This window comes from Elephantulus edwardii, unplaced genomic scaffold (assembly GCF_000299155.1).
Source record: "Elephantulus edwardii isolate Elephantulus edwardi_28Jun2011 unplaced genomic scaffold, EleEdw1.0 scaffold00066, whole genome shotgun sequence".
In the NCBI taxonomy this organism is placed as follows: domain Eukaryota; kingdom Metazoa; phylum Chordata; class Mammalia; order Macroscelidea; family Macroscelididae; genus Elephantulus; species Elephantulus edwardii.
Window position 1 is genome coordinate 3,444,823 of NW_006399816.1, and position 19,792 is coordinate 3,464,614.

A 19,792-nucleotide genomic window follows, 5' to 3' on the forward strand; every position below is an offset into this window, starting at 1 on the left:
ATATATGTTTCAAGAGTTTTTGAAAAGTGCAGACTACAGCAGCTGTGTGTTACACATTAGAAATGATGTAAAAAAATTTGATTTGTATGGTTGCAGCATACAGTGTGGGCGAGGCTAAGACAAAGATAAAGGTATGCACAGAGGTCAGGCACCAGCTGAGTGAACTACCTCATTTCATATCTACATGTTCAGAGTTGCAAATGGAGAATTTATTCAGAAATGGGGTTTTACCCAGTTGGATTCCCAAATCACTCATTTTTAGAGTTTGAAGTGAAATACATTTTTAAACTCCTTACTTATTTTCATGTCTGAATAATTCAAGAGTTTGTAGGAAAACGGAATTTTTAATGTGGAGCTAATTGGCAATTGTCCCACAAGATTTTTCTTTAAAAAATGGAATCTCCTTACAAAGCACATTAAAACATTTATATAAATGATGACTTGCACACTTGATAAAATGAAAAGTAGGCAGTACTTTCCAGTAATTGTAATAGAACACAGACCATAACAACAAGTTTAATCGGAAATATATACATGAAATGAGTATCATAATTAATGAACTCAATTAATACTACTACAGACTTACTATATGCACTCAGGAAAGCAGTAAGTTTAAAAGGGGGGGGCTTAAACATAGAGTTGCAGAATTTGATGGGTGAAGGGAGGGATTGGTAAAGAGAAGAGGGAAAGGTCCGGTGTGAAAAACAATATATAAGAACTTTGTATGTAAAGCAGTATAGAAGAAAATTTTTTTAAGAAATTTTCTTTAAATCATACTTTTTAAATACTGATGAAGGTACAGGATTCTTACTCATAATTATGTAATATATTCCAAGCAAATAGTTACCTTTTCTAAACCACAATTCAGACACTATTACTTGACTGAAGTACAACATTAAAGCTAGTGCATTTTTTTAAAGAAAACAAATCTTTATATTTTCTTGTAATGCAAAGTTGCATGGTTCAAATCCATTAGCTGCTCTGCAGGAGAAAAATGGGCAATCTCCTCCCATGTGATTTCCTTCCTCTGAAAACCCACATCCAGTTCCAACCTCGCAGTACCCAACAACAATATTACCTCCTATACTAAAGACAATTTTTACATTGTTATTATATATGCAAATATAATATTACTCTGTAGTGGGAAGAAGTTGCTCTGCCATTCCAAAGGCACATGGATTTAATCCAGCAGCTCTTCTGTGGGAGAAAGATGTGCAATCTCCTCCCATGTGATTTACTGCCTCTGAAAACCCACTGGTGGGTCAGCTATGTGTTAAGTTCTGATTTGATGGTATACAACAACAACATATAAATAATTTTAACTTATAGAGTTTGAAAGTATCCTTTATCATTTTCATTTGAGCCATGGAAAGATGATGCTTTCTATTAATAAAAAAATTTAAGTAAATTATCTATAGGAAGTAATGTGTTATTTCATCTATGATATTCAAGATGTATTTAGGAGAAAGACCATGGTAGATGTTTGTTTCCTATTGGTTATTTCTAAACAATACAAATAAACTTAATTGGGATCATATAATTTTAGAATCTGATGAATTACAAACTAACTTTGGATTCTAAATAAAAACCCTGGTCTCTGAAAAGAATCTGTCCACCTGTTTATAAAAAAACAGGTACGAAGTACCTTTCCGTCCTTAAATAAGACACTGTCTCATTGGGTGGGCAATAATGTTTTAGGTTGACTCATATAAACCATAGCTGGACTTATAAAACTGTCAATTTCAGATTACCCAACCTATTATATTACCATGTTGTTGTTGTTGTTGTTGTGAGCACAACTCATAGTGACCCTATGAACAAAAGGCCTGAAGCCCCTCTACAACTATTGACATTTATCAAAGGTCATAGAGTTTCCAGAGGCATATTGTTTAGGATACCACTCCTGCTTTCAAAATATATTATGATGGATACACATACATTACTATACTAACACATATAAAAGGAATACTTAACTGTTAAGAAGAGTCAGGGAAAGAATCCAAGAGGAGGCAGTATTTGTGCATAGGCCTGAAGAATGAGTAGGAGTTTGTAAACAGGATGGACATTCCAGGCAGAGGTTACAGCATGCCCAAAGGCAAAGACGAAATAAAAATGTAGTGTGCAGAAAACTGTAGGTAGACCAGCAGGCTGTGATGCGGGCAGTGTGTGAAAGGGAATGTCTGTGGGTCTCAAAGAGGGGGAGCTAACAGGCAGAGTGGCAAGAATGTTGTTCTTATGTCAAATCAACCACAATTTACAGATTCTTTCAACAACAAATCAGAACCTTGCCTATCCCATGCCATTTTCTTGACCTCTCCCATGCTCAAGTCTACTGTTGCAGTCACTATTTCACTAGGGTCCTTCTCTCTCTCATTGACCTTCCACCCTTCCAATGATTTATAAACCCAACATATATGACACAAAGTTTCAACATCCTTGCTTCTGAGGATCATCCTGCATGCTGGTTATACTTATTCCAAGACAAACGTGCTTCTTCTTTTGGCAGTTCATGGTATATACAATACTCTTTACCAGTATCACGACTCAAAGGTTGGCCCAGTGGTGAGGATTTCTGTTTTCTTGAGTTCAGATATATAACCCATACTGAAGGCTGTAGTCTTTGATCTTATAAAGTAAGTGCTTCAAAATTCCTTACTTTCTGAAAGCAAAGTTGTATCATCTGCATAAAGCAGGTTGTTGATAAGTTTGAAAAGTTTTCCTCCAATCCATTCTTCTTCATATAGTCCAGCTTCCTGAATGATTTTCTCACCACAGAGATTAAATAAGTATGTAGAAAGAATACAATTCTGACGCATACCTTTCCTGATTTGAAACTACACATTGTTCCTTGTTCTGTTCAGACAACTGCTTCTAAGGCTATGTATAAATTTCACAAGAGCACAATTAGTGGTCTAGGATTCCCATTCTTCTCAATGTTAGCCATAATTTATTATAATCCACACAAACACTCCTCATAGTTAATAAAATACAAGTAAATATTTTTCTGGTATCCTCTGCTTTCAGTCAAGATCTATCTGACATCAACAATCATCCCTGGTACCATATCACAATCTCTTCTGAATCTAGCTTGAATTTCTAGAAGTTCCTTGTTGATGAACTGTTCTGGCCACCTTTAAATAATCCTCAATAAGATTTTACTTCCACATAATATTAATGATAATGTTTAGTAACTTCCACATTCTGTTGGTTCACCTTTTTTTTTAAACAGGAACAAACATGGATCTCTTCCCAACAGTCAGGGAGCTGTCTTCAAAATTTCTTGGCATAGGCTACTAGGCACAGCCAGGGCTGCATCTGTTTACTGAAAACAAACCTCAAATGGTACTTTATCAATTCTTGGAGCCCTTTTTATTTTTGCCAATGCCTTCAGAGTCAACAACAGACAGTAGAAAACAGTTAGGCTCTGGATTCTAGATTTTACTTTAAATGGAGACAGGTAATCTCTAGAGGTTGTTATGAATTGCTTCCCCCAAGAAGACATGTTGAAGTTCTAACCTTGTATCTGAGAATGTGACCCTATTTGGAAACAGTGTCTTTGAAAATATTATCAGTTAGGTTAACATTAGAATGTAGTGGAACAGAGTGGGTCCTAAATCTGTATGACTAATGTTCTTATGAAAAAGGAGACAATACATCAAAATAGGGAGGTGGAGGAAAGACAGTCATGTGACAGAGGCAGACAGATGCATTGGCAAGCCAAGAACAGCAATCTGAAAAGGAAATGAAGAAAACAATTCTATTTATAATAGCATCTAAAAGAGCAAAATACCAATAAATAAACTTAATCAGGGATGTGAAAGACTTATACAATGAAAGTGTAAAACATTGCTGAAAGAGATCAAAGAATCTTTAAATAAATGGAAAGACATTCTGTACTTCTAGATTAGAAAACTTAACTTGGATAAGATGCCAATAATATCTACAGTGATTCTCAGATTTAGCACATGGAAAACCCAGTGTTCATATATGTATGGAACTGTAAGGGCTCCAAACAGTTAAGGGAAGAAAGCTTTGGTTTAAAAAAATATTAATGAGAAAGAACGTATCAAAAGGTCTCACATTTCCTTATCTATAATTTAAATGGTGTCTATAACAGCTTGAATCTAAAATTATCTTAAAAATTAAAAACTAACAAACACTTTTATCAATGTAGCAATACAATCGCTCCCTATAGATCCATGCAATGCACAAGAATAACTTGACCTTCTCGTTTCAATAGCACAGTGTCTAGGCACTCAGAATATTTCTAGAATTAAGGCAAAATGGATGCCTTAAACTCAATAAACCAAAATCATGTCATAGTTGTTGACTGCACTTAAGTTAGTTGTGACTCAATGTAACTGTACATGGCAGAAGAGGATCACCCCCTGGGATTCCCAGAAGGCAGTCTTTCCAGGAGCTGATCACCTGTTCTTTCTCCTGGGGAACTTTCGGGTGGGCTCGCAGCACCAACTTTTTTGATTAGCAGCCCAGCACTTAATTGTTGTGCCACTAGGGCTCCGTGTCTAAAATGAGATCACATCTCAATTTGCATTTTATTTTGTTCCATGTTTTTTTTCATTAAATTTTTATTGTAACCTAAGTGAAAGTTTACAGAGCAAGTCTGTCCTCCATTTGACTGACAATTAATGAAAATGAACTGATTCTAATCCTTGCAGGGTAACAGGCTTTCCACTTCCTCCTTTTGTCTTGTTTCCATTCATCATCTCTTCCTATTCCTTTCTGCCTTCTTAGCTTCCACCCTGGACACATGTTGGCCTTCTGATCACATATGATTTACTGCTCTAAGGAGGGTATTTCTCCCTCATGCTACTGATCACCAACTAGGCCTGTCTACTATTTGGCTAAAAGATGAGTTACAGGAGTAAACTCAGTTCTAGACTGAAAAGGTAACATAGGGCCATTGTCTCAAGGGTCCGGCCAAACTATCAAACCAGCAAGCCTGGTTTTTAGGACTCTGAGTTTCGTTACACATTTTTCTTCCACTCTAACAGAAACCCACCAGCCACTCAGTAGAAGAAAGATGGAGTTTGTTTCTGTAAAGATTTACAGCCTTGGAAACTCTTTTGGACAGTTCTCTGTCTTACAGGGTCACTATGAGTCAGAAGCGACTTTATGAGTTATCAGGAACCTTCTACTGGGATTCACTTCAGAGCAGTAAGAAGTGGAAGCTGTGTATCATCGAGTTTTTCTGTTTTCAGGGCCACAGAGACTGAAATTGGTTCATTAGTCCTGTAAACTAAGTCTTTTCCTTATATTCTTCTTGGATCTAGAAAAGGAGAGACCAGTAGTTTTATACCATTTTATACCTTCAGTGACAGCTCCCAAACTTTTAAGACTTCAGTCACTGCTCTTCGCAAGATGTAGAACACTGTCTTTGTTATGCCAACTGATCTTGACAGTCTATGACTATGTTCCCAAGTTCCCACACCTAGAAACTCATCCCCTCCGGGTGTTTTGCATCGTGTTTTCTTGCACATCTTTCGTTTTTCCTAGAGTTTAGAGTGGTCTGTGTTGTTGAAGATGTTGTTAAAGAAAAACGTGCTTTATAATAACATCACAGTTATTCAGCTCTTGATCACATTGTGTATCATACATGTACTCCTCTTTGATTGCCTGAGACATTCCTTCTACTACATCTATCTCATGCTCAAATATAGACAGAATGTTTCTAGAATAGTGACTGAAATGTAACTTTCATTCTAGAATTTTCTTTCATTGCTCTTCTGGATCGAGTACAAGTTCCTAGATTTGGATGCCATGTCTTCCTTTGGTTTCATGCTTTTCCTAAACTGATGGAGGACATCAACTGACTTCAAAAAACAGGAGGAAGTAGAGTAAACTTTGAATTCAAGCATGACTATAGATATTTGGCTTCTCTCTGTATATTTTTGTATGTATTTTTAATTATGATTTGAGTGAATGTTTACAAGTTAACTTTGTTTTTTTTTCAATCATTTAGACACATTTTGTTAAAGCACCCAAAGTTGTCATCATCCACTCTCTTCTTTTTCATCTACTCTTTCCATACTATCTTTTCCTTCACTCATATTAAAAAGTAACCATTATCTATTAATTCACTTTTTACTCCCCTCCTTCTCCCTGTAACTATTCTAATATAATTTTCTCTGTGTTTTTGCACATTTGAATGAAAGTATCTGGCTAGTTATTTTAGTTTACATTGAAAACAAGTTACCCTCAATTTTGAGAACATAATTCTATTTTCTTTAGTACCCAGTGATAGAGATGAAAATTCTGATGACAATCTCACTGTTAAATTTTTATGGGTGATCTTGTTTTTCTTTCCTGAAATATTTAAAACATTCTAAAATTTTCTAAGGATAATTATCTAATTTCATCTTTATAAAGTATTTTCTACCAATAATGCTGGATATTTCTATCTGAAGGGTCACAATTCTTAAGCCTTGGAAAATTTATCCATTATGTATTTTTATAATATCACTTTATTATAAAACTCTTATGACTTGGATTTGTATAGCATGTATTTGTCTGTTTTGTTTCTGTATTTTTGTCTTAAACTTTATCCTCAAAATTTGCATACTGGTAGTATTTTCATGGCTATTTGAAGGCATATGCTAGCATAGGGTAATCAAATAATCAACCAAAGCCAAACAAGTCTGGTTCAGTAGTCACTAATTCGGTGTTTAGGAGATTTTATAGAGCATAATATAAATCAACTATATTTTCCTCCTGATATTTTAATCCATGTCACAGGGGATTTTTTTTTAAATTGTACCTTTGACCTCTGAACATTAACTACTTTTAACTTTAGCATTTATGTTTTTAATCTATAAATGGCTATTTATTGTCTATCTTCCACTGTTCTTGTTTAAGAGATACAACAGCATCTCAAATATCTGGACTACATTACTTCCTTTCAGCATCAGTTTTTCTGTTTATCTTGTTTTTTAAAATGTTGCTTTTCCTCAAATATATATATAAAGAGGTACAGATTCTTTGTTTTGTGTAAGCAGGTCTGTTTCTCAATAGACCTCACATTCACATTCTTCGTGGAAGAGTATTACATGGTCAGTGAAGTTTTATAGGCCATCTGATTGCTAGATTTACTTTTTGGAAGATCTGGTAAAGAGTCAGCTATCAGACTATAGAATTACTGGATGACATGCATGATAAAATGACGAGAATTTGATTCTACAGCAGGTGTAAGCAAATTACAGAACACAGGCTAGATTGTAACTCTTGAGCTTTTTCTTTTTACAAATGGTTTTACCACACCCCCACCCCAATATATGTGTGTATATAACTATTTCACAATTATTGTTTGTTGTTGTTGATTACCGTAGAGTTGGAACTGACCCATAGCTGATCCTGTGGTGGGTTTTCAGAGGCAGTAAATTGCATGAAAGGAGAATGCCCATCCTTCTCCTGCAGAGAAGCTAGTGGCCTCAAGCTGCATGCCTTAGGGTCACCAGAGCCCCCCTATTCCACAGTTATCTTAAACTATAAACCTATGTGGCTTGCAAAGCCTAAAATACTTGCTATCCAACCCTTTACAGAAAAGCTCCTGATCTCTATTGCAGAGCCACACTGGAAACCCTAGTTCCCTTTGGATTTAATGTCTTTTAAAAGACAAATTTTCCCTGGGGAATACAAGTACAATTCCCACTCTGCATGAAGGAAAAGTAATTGAGACTTAGTATCATAGCTGTTTTCTATACTGATCTTAAACTCCCCACTCCCTCACTCCCCCTATTTTCAGTCCCATTATTAACGCTGTTTTCTGTCCAGCCTACTTAGACTAAGCCTGAGGCCCTTTAGGGTTGTATCGGGGGAAATAATGGCTCCCACTTCAGGGCAGCCTCTTACCACGTTCTAGTGTGTATCGTCTTCCACATTTAATTCACCAGCATCTGTTTTCCATCTTCGACATAACTAACGAAATCACGTGCCTACTTATGGCCCTTAACTCCTTCCTTTCCCCCCCTTTTAAGTTTATTCCTTTCATATCTCCCTATTCTAATTTAAGAGACTTTTAATAGAAGCAAGTACATAATGCACATAGTCAGTCCATTTTTTTTTATTTATACCACTCATTTTCCCTGTTCCACGGCTGTCTCTGACAAACACGACTAACTATAGGCTAAAGAGAGTTTACCGGCTGGTTGGTAAAAGTAATTCCTGGTCACAACAAACAATTTAAGAACACCAAAGATAATTGACTCAATGGCACCTAACAACAGCAGCAAAAATTAAAATAAACCATATAATAAAATAAAATAACCATAAAATAACCAAATGTTAAAATCAATCAAGGCAAAATTAAAAACATGTAAGACTGAAGAAAGAAGATGAAACTATTTAAGTTTCTTATATTTATAGGTATAAATCAATTGCTATGAAAGATAAAACTTAACACTGGGGGGCAGGAGGAGAATTATACAACTGTATGTTTTTGTGAAATACCCCAAATCCAAGCTTAACATTAAGAAGGACAACAGAAACTAGGCTGTGATATAAACATTAGAACAGAGTTCAAAGCAAAAATTGAAAAAAATTAAGAAAATAAATTAATTTTAAATTAATCTTTAGAAGTCTCATTACTGTTAAATCAATTTTGACTCATATTAACCCTACAGGACGAAGCAGAGATGCCCCACTGAACTTCCAAGGCTGTACATCTTTCCCATACTGTAACACTTTTCTCGTATGGAGTAGTTTATGGGTTAAAGCTGTCCACTTTCAGTTAGCACCCAATCACTTAAAACCACTGGGCCATCAGGATTCCTTTGTATAATTTACAAAGAAATCTTATAAACCATTATAAACCAAATAGCAGTGTAATAAAATACATAGATCAAGATATTAGAAGAGGAATGGGCAGAAACACTATGCTGTTGAAGGTGCCACTGAATTGACTATCACTCAAAGTGACTCACACAAAAGATCTGAACCTCATCCTATCCTGCGCCAACCTCACAACCTCTGTCATATTCAAGTCCACTGCAGGTTGGCTTCTCTTTCCCAGTATGATGTCTTTTTCCAAGAACTGGTCCCTCCTGATAACTCGCTCAAGGCATTTGAGACAAAGCGGCATAATTTCATAACACTATTGATGGTATTATAAAATGGTATACCACTCCGGAAGGTAGTTTGGCGCTTCCTCAAACAGCTGAACACAGAAATTCCATATGACCCAGCTATTCCATTGCTTGGAATACATCCTGAGAAAATGAGAACTGAGGCTCAAACAGAGACTTGTACACCAATGTTATTTACCATCACAAGAACACTGAAACAGCCCAGATATCCAACCATATCCAAGTGGACTTAGAAAATGGTACATTCACACAACAGAATGCAAGAGCAGTGATTTTGTTTTGTTTTGTTTTAAGAGCAGTGATTTTGTAAATTACTACCTAATCTGGGAGGTGCTGGAGAGCATTATGCTGAGTGAACTAACTCAATCCCATAAAGACAAATACTGCATGAAACCATTATTGTTGAATGATTATGAGGATCCAAGTGGGGAAGGGTGGAAGTAGAGAGGTGAGAATGGGCAGGGGGTGGGGGTGAGGTGTAAATCATAGGGTCACATAATTTGATATGTGTGGGTGTGAAGGAAATGGGAAAGATCTTGTATGAAAAACAATGTATTTGAACTTTGTAAATAAATCAGTATAAAATAAAAAAATAGCAATTTGAAATTCAAAAGATAAACATTAATAAATACATGAAATGTAAACTCCATCTAAGGAGGGTAAGAAAGTCTACTAGTATAATAAAAAACAGATCCCCGACCCACCTTTCCCCATCCCCTATCTTACTTCCCAAAAGAAATCGCTTTACATCTTTTAGAGCCATTTCTTTCTTTTTAAAAAAATACTGGTTTATTTACAAGGTTCAAATACATTGTTTTTCACACAGGATCCTTCCCATTTCCTTTGTGTGCGTGCGTGTGCGCGCGCGCGCGCACGCGCGCACATCCCCCCCCCATCGAACTGTGCAACCCTATGATTGGCCTTCCCCCATTTCTTGATTTATTAATCTTAGATCAAAATTTAAAAAGCAAACCTACTCCTGGTTTATCAACCCTGACTCTTAGTGAACCTAGAGAAGTACCTCGTGGGGTTTCTAGGAAGCAGACTACCCCATCTTTCTCCCACAAAGGCTAGGTTTGAACTGAAGCCCTTTCATTTAGCAGGCATACTCTTTAACCACTCTGTTATCTCTTCTGGGCTCTTATGATTTGGCACTTTAAATAAGAAAGAAATAAACTAATTTCTTGGATTGAATAATTTTGCTGCAAAAGACTTCTCTGAAGGGTTAAAGAGCATAGATTATTTTTTTGAGGATTATAGTATACCTGACACAAAGTCCTGGTTGTCTCACAGGCTTGCTAACACCAGACAAAACAAGGAAGAGTGAAGAATACCAGCATTGGTGAAGAACATAAAATATACCATGGACTGCCAGAACAACCACGTCTGGCTTGAAAGAATTACAGTTAGAATATTTCTTAGAAGCAAGGATATGGTGCTTTGTTCTCACACATTTTGAGCATGCTATGAGGAAGGACCAGTCCCTGGAGAAGGGCATCATATCTACTAAAAGAGAAGGTCAGAGGGAAAAAAAAAAGAGGAGTAACTGCAGTGTTTCCTTTTCTGTGTGTTTTCTGGGGTCACTATGAGTCAGAATCAACTGGAGAGCACCTAAAAGCTGCAAAGAGGTTTTTAGTGACCCCCCCCATATAGAAATAGCAAGGTGTTAAAATATATATATGGAACCCACAGATTTATCTGAAAAGACATATACACATTCAAGTATACAGTATAAACATTAGCATGAGAACCTTTGACAAATAATGGCATGGGTTGTGGGGAGCGGCTGCAAAAGGAAATTTTTAAAAAATAAGAATTGAACCCAATACAAGAGGCACTGGGAAATCTTACTCAACTTGCTGTGCACGTGGAGACAAAAGTAAGTTACTAAACAATGCATGTGCTGGGTGGCCCCAGCAAGCCTATGGGTCTCCTCTCCTTCAGTCCTGCATGGTAAAGAACAAAAAGCAACTTTACTAGGAAAAAGTTTTATAGTTCTGAACCCTTTTGTTTAAAACACTAAAACCAGCAAATAAACTAACTGAAATTGCCTAACATCGGGATCAGATAACTGGGTAAGCCGCTTAAGCTATTAATAAATTGATAGTTTTAAATAAATAACTTCTACATAAGGAGATTTCTAACTGCAAAGTCTTTGTAAAAGGAGACTCAGACCTTTACGCTACCTTATATATTATAAGGATCCTAGAGACGATATTAAGCACAATACACAATACATTGCACGGTAACTGGTACAAACATGTTCCATAAATGAGAATTATGATTATATCAATAAAACAAACCGGAGGAGGTCCAGGCGGCGACCCTCAGCGGCAAGCGAGCGTGGGAATATGGCGCTGCAAGCGGAGCGAAGCGTGCTGACCTCCTCTGCCGTGAACGCGCGCGCGCGCTCGGAGCCCCTGCCCACCAAGGCGCTGGGGCGCCTTTTGGGGAAGGTCATATTTTACAGAGGGTCCCTGAGGTTGGACAAAGATTGAACAAAGCAGATGAGTTTGGGACTATGGAAAGTGGGAAAGCTATTGTGGCTATATACTATCAGAGCTGACTCTTTGGTGAGTCTTCAAAGGCAGTAATTTGTACAAGAGAAGAGATTGCTCCCCTTTCTTAAGCATAACAGTTGATGTTTGAAACTCTTTCCTTCGGGTTGATATAAAAATTCCTTACCCCTAATCTACCAGAGTTCTCTGTGAAAAATTTAATGAATTCTATATTCAATTATCAGCAGAAGTAAGAGAAATTCGTGAAGCTCTTACAGAAAATCCAAGACTTGGTTTTTGGGGGTTGGGGTTTTTTTGTTTTTGTGTGTGTGTTTGGTGTTTTTTTTTTAAGGTTGATAAAATAACGATTGTTGTTGTTGTTGTTATGAGCCATCGAGTCGCCTGCGACTCACAGAGACCCTATGTACAACAGCTCTAAACACTGCTCTGTCCTGTGCCAATCTCACTGTCTCCGACACACCTACCCCCTTTACCCCAGTCACTGAATCAATCCACCTCATAGAGGGTTTTCCTCTCCTGTGCTGTCTCTCCATTCTCCTAAGCATGACGTCCCTCTCAAAGGACTGGTCCCTCCTTGCAACATGTCCAAAGTATGTCACACAAAGCTTCAGAATCCTTGCCTCCAAGGAGCAGCCTGGTTTAACCCTCGCTAGGTCGAACCTAATTAAACCAGGCTGCTCCTTGGAGGCAAGGATTCTGGGGCTTCGTCTCACATACTTTGGACATGTTGTAAGGAGAGACAGGTCTTTAGAGAGGGACATCATGCAGGGTAGAGTAGAGGGACAGCACAGGAGGGGAAGACCTTCTATGAGATGGATTGATTTAGTGACTGGGGTTATCGGGATGGGTGTGTCAGAGGCAATGAGATTGGCACAGGATAGAGCACGGTTTAGGGCTGTTGTACATAGGGTCGCTATGAGTCACAAACGACTCGACGGCAGGTAACAACAACAACAACAGGTCGAACCTGTTTGTTTCCTTAGCAGTCCATGGTATAGACAATACTCTTCTTCAACATGACAGCTCAAAGACATCAATTCTCCTTCTATCATCCCCAGTCATTGTCCAACTCCCTGACGCATATCAAGCAATTGTGAAGACTATGGCCTGTATCAGGCACACCTTAGTATCCAGAGTGACATCATTGCTCTTTAGTACTTTGGAGAGGTCTCTGACAGCAGACTTTCCCATCGCAACAAGTCTTTTAATTTCCTGGCTGCTGATGCCAAGAGTGTTGATTGTGAGGCCAAACAAACTAAAGCTGCTAACAAGCTCAATCTCTTCACCATCTATCATGATGCTGCCAATTGGCCCAGTGGTGAGAATCTTTGTTTTCCTGATATTGAGCGTCAATCCATATTGAAGGCTGCAGTCCTTGACTTTCTGCAACAAGTGCTTCAGGTCCTCCTTAATTTCAGCAAGCAGGGTTGTGTCATCTACATAACGCAGATTGCTGATGAATTTTCCTCCAGTTCTGATGCTACATTTCTCCTCATACAGCCCTGCCTCTCAGATAATCTATTCTGCATGTAGATATAAAAGATATGGAGATAGAACACATCCCTGTCATACAAGCTTCCCAATTTTGAACCATGCAATGTTTCCTTGAACTATTCTGACAACCGTCTCCTGGTCCAAGTATAGGTTTCTCATTAGAATGATCAAGTGTTCTGGGATTCCCCTTCTTCTTACAGTCAGTCACAGTTTATTATGATCCATACAGTCAAATACCTTTGCATAATCTATAAAACACAGATAGACATTCCTCCGGTACTCCCTGCTTTCAGCCAAGATCCATCTAACATTAGACACACTATCCCTAGCACCCCAGCCTCTTCTAAAACCAGTCTGTACTTCTGGCAGTTTTCTGTTGACGTGTTGATAGTCTTCAGCAGAATCTTGCTTGCATGTGATATCAATGATATCGTTCAATAATTTCCACACTCTGTTGGATCACTTTTCTTTGGAATGGGAATAAATATAGATCTCTTCCAGTCAGTTGGCCAAGTGGTTGTCCTCCAGAGTTCTTGGCATAACTTGGTGAGCACATCCAGGGCAGCATCTGTTAGCTGAAATATGTCAATTGGTATACCATCAATTCCTGGGACCTCATTTTTTTCCAATTCTTTCAAAAAAGCATGAACTTCTTCCTTCATCACCATAGGCTCTTGTTCATATGTTGTTTCATGAAATTCTTCTGTGTCTGCCAATTCTTTTCGGTACAATGACTCTGTATACTCTTTCCAACATAACGATTATCCTGAAATATTCCATCAGTGTTTGATGTATTAATAAGTGAAGTAGAATAGGAAAAAAGCTTAAATATCTCCACTGGAGTGAAAAACAGAACCTCCAAAAACTAGTCAAAAATAATGTACTTCAATAGAGTTGTCTTAATGTGGGACAGAATTCAAATAACAATACCAGTAGAAAATAGAAATGAGCCATGCTATTGGAAGAAAGTACCCCTTAACTTTCTACTGAGTACATGTAACACAGTATACATCTTTTTCACAAAATCGTGTTATTTTTAGGCTACGATCTAATTATAACATCCAGGATTTATTAAATTATAACAATAGTTACTAAAATTATGTAATTCAAGGGTATAATTTTTGTTTGAATTAAAATTAATAGATACACCTATTGCTGATATTCACCCCTGGATTTGGATCAGTATGTCTGTGATCTTTCCACTGGAAATACCTGGTAGTAGGGTTAAGTCTTCACTATGCAGTGTCAGCTGAAGACCAACACTATCTTAATTTTGCAATAAACTACCTTTGCTACTGCTATTTTTATACAACGAAGCAATAATCTTGCAGCAAAGAAATAGTTTAATAAGAAAACATTCAACTTCTTAATTGAAAAACCCTAATGAAAGCATAAATAAGATATTAAATAAAGAATCAGAAATAAGCAGGTTGGGAAAAACAAAACAAAGCAAAACAAAACAAAACAAAAAACCCTGAGTTGGAAAATAAAGTCAAAGCTAATCCTATGAAGTAAACAAACAATCTGCTCTATCATCACCACAGTTATAAAATTTTAACTCCAGATATCTATGCAACACAGTCAGAGAGTAAAAAAAACCCAATCAATAAACTTTAGAAGTTGTTGTTGTTTTAAGTACCATTAAGTCAGCTATGATTCAGCAATCCTATGAACAAACAGATTGGAATACAGCTCTATTTGGCACCATCATGATGAACTCCACCATGCTCAGGCCTAACGTTTCAGTCACTGCATCAATCTGTCTCATTGAGGGTCTTCCTCTGTTTTGTTGACCTTCCTCCTTTTCCAGTATTTTTTTTTTCTCAAGGACTGGTCCCTCCTGACAACACACCCAAAGTATATGAGACCAAATTTTACCATACTCACTTCTAAGGAGCTCACTGGTTACACTTCCTCTAAAACAATCTTGTTTAATCTTTTGGCATCTATGGGATATTCAGTACTCTTCTCCGGTATCATATTCCAAAGGTATTGATTCTTTCTTACTCTTCCTTACTGATTGTCCAACTTTTAGATGTATATGAAGCAACTGAAAACACTATGGTTAGATTAGGAACACCTAAGTCTTTAAACTGACATCATTGCTCTTCAGCACTTTTGATAGGCCCATAACAGCAGATATGCCCAACGCAACACATCTCTTCTTCAATGGTCCTACCATGATCAAGAAGCTTTTGTCTGAACAGAACAAGGAAACACTGTATAGTTTAAAATCAGGAAGAGTTATCTGTTAGGGGTGTATCCTTTCTCCATACCTACTCAGTCTGGATGCTGAGCAAATAATTAGTGAAACTGGACTCTATGAAGAAGAATACGGCAACAGGATTGGAGGAGAACTCAACAACATTTTGCGCCATATAGGTGACACAATCTTGCTTGCTTAAAGAGGACCTAAAGCACTTGTTGCTGAAGATCAAAGACTAATGCCTTCAATATGGATTGCATCTTAATATCAAGAAGACAAAAGTCCTTACCACTGGACCAGTGGGCAGCATCATGATAGAAGGAGAAAGGATTGAAACTGTTAATTATTTCATCTTACTTTGATCCACAATCAACACCTTGATATCAGCAATCAGGAGACATATATTGCTTTGGGCAAATCTGCTATCAGGGACTTCTCCAAAATATTGGAGACCAATGATGTCAGTTTGAAGACTAAGGAGCATGTGTTTCAGGCTATGGTATTTTCAATTACTTGCTATATATTTGAAAGCTGGACAATGAATAAGGATGACAGAAGAATTAATGCCTCCGGATTGTGGTATTAGAAAATAGTACCAAAAGAACAAACAGGTATGTTTCGGGAAATGTGTAGCCAGTGTGCTCCTTGGAGGCAAGGAAGTCAAAGTTTTGTCTCTCATACTTTAGACATGTTGTTGGAGAGGCTATTCCTTAGAAAAGAATATCATGCTTGGAAGAAGGATGGAGCGTCAGCAAAAGAGAAGACCTCCATTGAGATAGATAAGCACAGTAACTGAAGCAATGGGTTCGAGTGTACAGAGATGGTGAGGATGGCACAGGATAGGACAGGATTCAGGTCTGTTTAGGGTTGCTGTGAGTCATACTTAATGGCACATTACAACAACAACTACTACCATGAATATTGATTGTGGATCAGAGTAAAATGAAATTGTTCATAATGTCAATCTTGTTCTGTCTCTTATGATGTTGTCTATTGGTTCAGTGGTAAGGATTTTTTTTATTGATGCTAAGATGTAATCTATATTGAAAGCTTTAGTTTTTTATCTTTCTCAGTAAGTACTTCAAACCTCTTTTCTTTCCCCAAGCAAGGTGGTAATACACATCCACATAATGCAGTTTAATGAGTCTTTCTCCAATCCTAATGGTACATTCTCCTTCATATAGTTCAGCTTCTCAAATCATTTCCCCAGCATACAGATTGAAGGAAAGTTGTCAGACTTCTGGAATTCTACAAGCAGGAAAGAGACTGTTAGAGCTACTTAGTCACAAATGTACACTAACTTTCAAGAATATGGAAGAATGAGTCTGAAGGCAGAACTGTGGCTGCAGAGGCCAGAGAAGACATGATGACTGTTGCTAACGCTGCCAGGGGCCCCAGAGGGCAAGGTTGCCATCGCTGTTTCAGAACGTGGTGGTACTGCTCTGTGACCCAAAGACAAAGTCTTTAGACTCTCAGAAGATTATTTCCAGGCTTTGAAGCCTAATTCTATTCACCCTGCTGGGATTCTGAATTATTAAGACTGGTAATCCCCTTATTCCAATCAATTTCTCCCACCATTGTATTCTGGAAGCAGATAACTTGTTTTCTAGTTTCCCAGGTGCATTGATAGAAAGGAGTATTATTCCAGGATAGACTGCACAAACTTTCCCTTACCCCTTGATTTAAATGGTGAGACTGAGAAGTTCTTGAGTTGGTAATATTTAGATGAGTTTGGGGCAGAAGGAATTCAAGCTGCAGCTACATTTTGGTCCTTAACATTTAACCATCAGAAAACCACTAAAGATCAATTTGAGCAAGAGAAGGTATTAGATTTTTTAAAAAAATTGTCAATAAGAAGCTTCTGTAATTTTACAGATGTGTGTTGCAAGGTGTTGGAAATTTAGCATCTACTCACCTAAAGCTTTTATACTCACTACAAATTTGATGAAAGAAAACAAAGTCAGCATTTTTTAGAAATATGGATAGAAAACATCTATATAAAATATTCTGTCTAGTTTATAAAGAATAAAGAAGATATGTATTATGTTTTGAAAATGTTTTGAAACATTTTACAGAGCAATGTTGTGTAAAAGAGAATATGCTTAATGCTTTGTAAAAAGAATAAGTATTATTTTTAAAATTTATTATTAATGTCAATGAAAATTTGCAGAGACTTTGGATTTCCATTCATTTATTGTTGCACTTTTCTCTCCTCTTAACCCTCCCCCCACCCCCAGTACACTACCCTCTTGGAAAAGTAAAAGAAAAATTCTTTCATTGTTTTACAATCCCTCCCCCAGGTCCACTCCACTAGGCAGCCTTCGCTCTAGACTCCCGTCATGACAAAAATACCTAATCACATATCCCTTTTAAACAGTTTTTTTCTCCTCATCTGTTTTAATGCAGTATACATTATTTATCTTTCAGATGGCTAAAAAGCACATGAAGAAATATTCAAAATCCCTAGCTCTAAGAGAGATGCAAATCAAAACAACTCTGAGCTATCATCTCACTCCAGTCAGAATAGCAAAATTTAACAGAACAGCAAGCAACAAATGCTGGCAAGGTTGTGGAGAAATTGAAACTCTTATTCACTGTAGTGTAAAATGGTGAAACCACTGTGGAAGGTGGTATGATTGCAAATAGAGATACCATTTGACCTAGCAATTCCACTACTGGCAATATGCCCCAAAGAGACCATAAATGATATCCAATTGGACATATGCACACCCATGTTTATAGTGGCTTTGTTCACAATAGCAAGGAGTTGGAAACAACGTAAGTGCCCATCAACAAACAGATAGAGAAGCTGTAGTATAGTCACACAATGGAATACTACGCTGCAGTGAAAAAGTAGGAATTCATGCAATATTATTCAAAATGGGTGACCCTGGAGGACATTATGCTGAGTGAAGTATCTCAGTCACAAAAGGACAAATACTGCAAGGTGCCACTGTTTTAAAACAGGACTGACATTGGGATTGGGGGGAGGCTGAGAAAGATGGGTTAAATAATGTAAGAAGTATTATTAAGCACATAACTTAAAATGATAGATAAAATTTTAGCACCATTAAAAATAATAACCTCTTCTAATCATCAAAATTCAAATTCATCTAACAATATTAAAGCTTCTTTTTAGAGTACAGAAAAATGACAGATATTTATAAGTTGTTGTTGTTATATGCCATCGAGTCACCTGAAACACTATGCGACACCATGTACAACAGCCCTGAAGCCTGTTCTATTCTGTGCCCATTTTACACACCTACCAGTTGTCTGACACACCTACCTCCACTACCCAAGTCACTGAATCAATCCATCTCATCAAGGGTCTTCCTCTCTTGCGCTGTCCCTCCACCCTCTCAAGCATGACCAAATCTCCAAGGACTGGTCCTTCCTTGCAGCATATCCAAAGTATGTCATATGAAGCTTCAGAATCCTTGCCTCCAAGGAGCAGCCTGGTCTCACTGTCTCTAGGATGAATATGTTTGTTCTCCTAGTGGTCCATGGTATATTCAATATTCTTCTCCAGCACCACAGCTCAAAGGCATCAATTCTCCTTCTATCATCCCTAGTCCTTGTCCAGCTTTCTGATGCAAAGCAAGTAATTGCTAGGATCAGGCACATCTTAGTCTCCAGACTTACATTGTTGCTCTACAGTACTTTGGAGAGGCCTCTGGCAGCAGAATTTTCCAATTCATCTTTTAATTTCCTGGCTGCTGGTACCAAGAACATTAAATGTGGAACCAAGCAAACTAAAGCTGTTAACAATTTCAATCTCTTCACCATCTATTATGATGCTGCCAGACGGCCCAGTGGTGAGAATCTTTGTTTTCTTGATGTTGAGCTTCAATCCATATTGAAGGCTGCAGTCCTTGACCTTCTGCAGCAAGCGCTTCAGGCCCTCCTCAGTTTCAACAAGCAGGATTGCTGATGAATCTTCCTCCATTCCTGATGCCACACTTTTCTTCACACAACCTAGCCTCCCAGATAATCTGTTCTGCTTATAGAATGAAAAGATATGGAGATAGAACACATCCCTGGCATACACTCTTCCCAATTTTGAACCATGCAGTGTTTCCTTGCTCTGTCTGACAACTGGGTCCTGGTCCAAGTATAGGTTTCACATAAGCACAATCACATGTTTTGGGATTCCCTTTATTCTCAGAGTTAGCCACAGTTTGTGTGGTTCACACAGTCAAATGCCTTTGTATAGTCAATGAAACACAGACATTCTCTGGTACTCCCTGCTTCAGTCAAGATCCATCTAACATTAACTATAACATCCCCAGTACCACAGCCTCTTCTAAACCCAGTCTGCACTTCTGGTAGTTCTCTATTGATGTGCTGTTCCAGTTGCATTTGGATAATTTTCTGTAGAAACTTGCTTGCATGTGATGTTAATGATATTTGTTCAATAATTTCCACGCTCTTTTGGGTCACCTTTCTTTAGAATGGGAACAAATATAGAT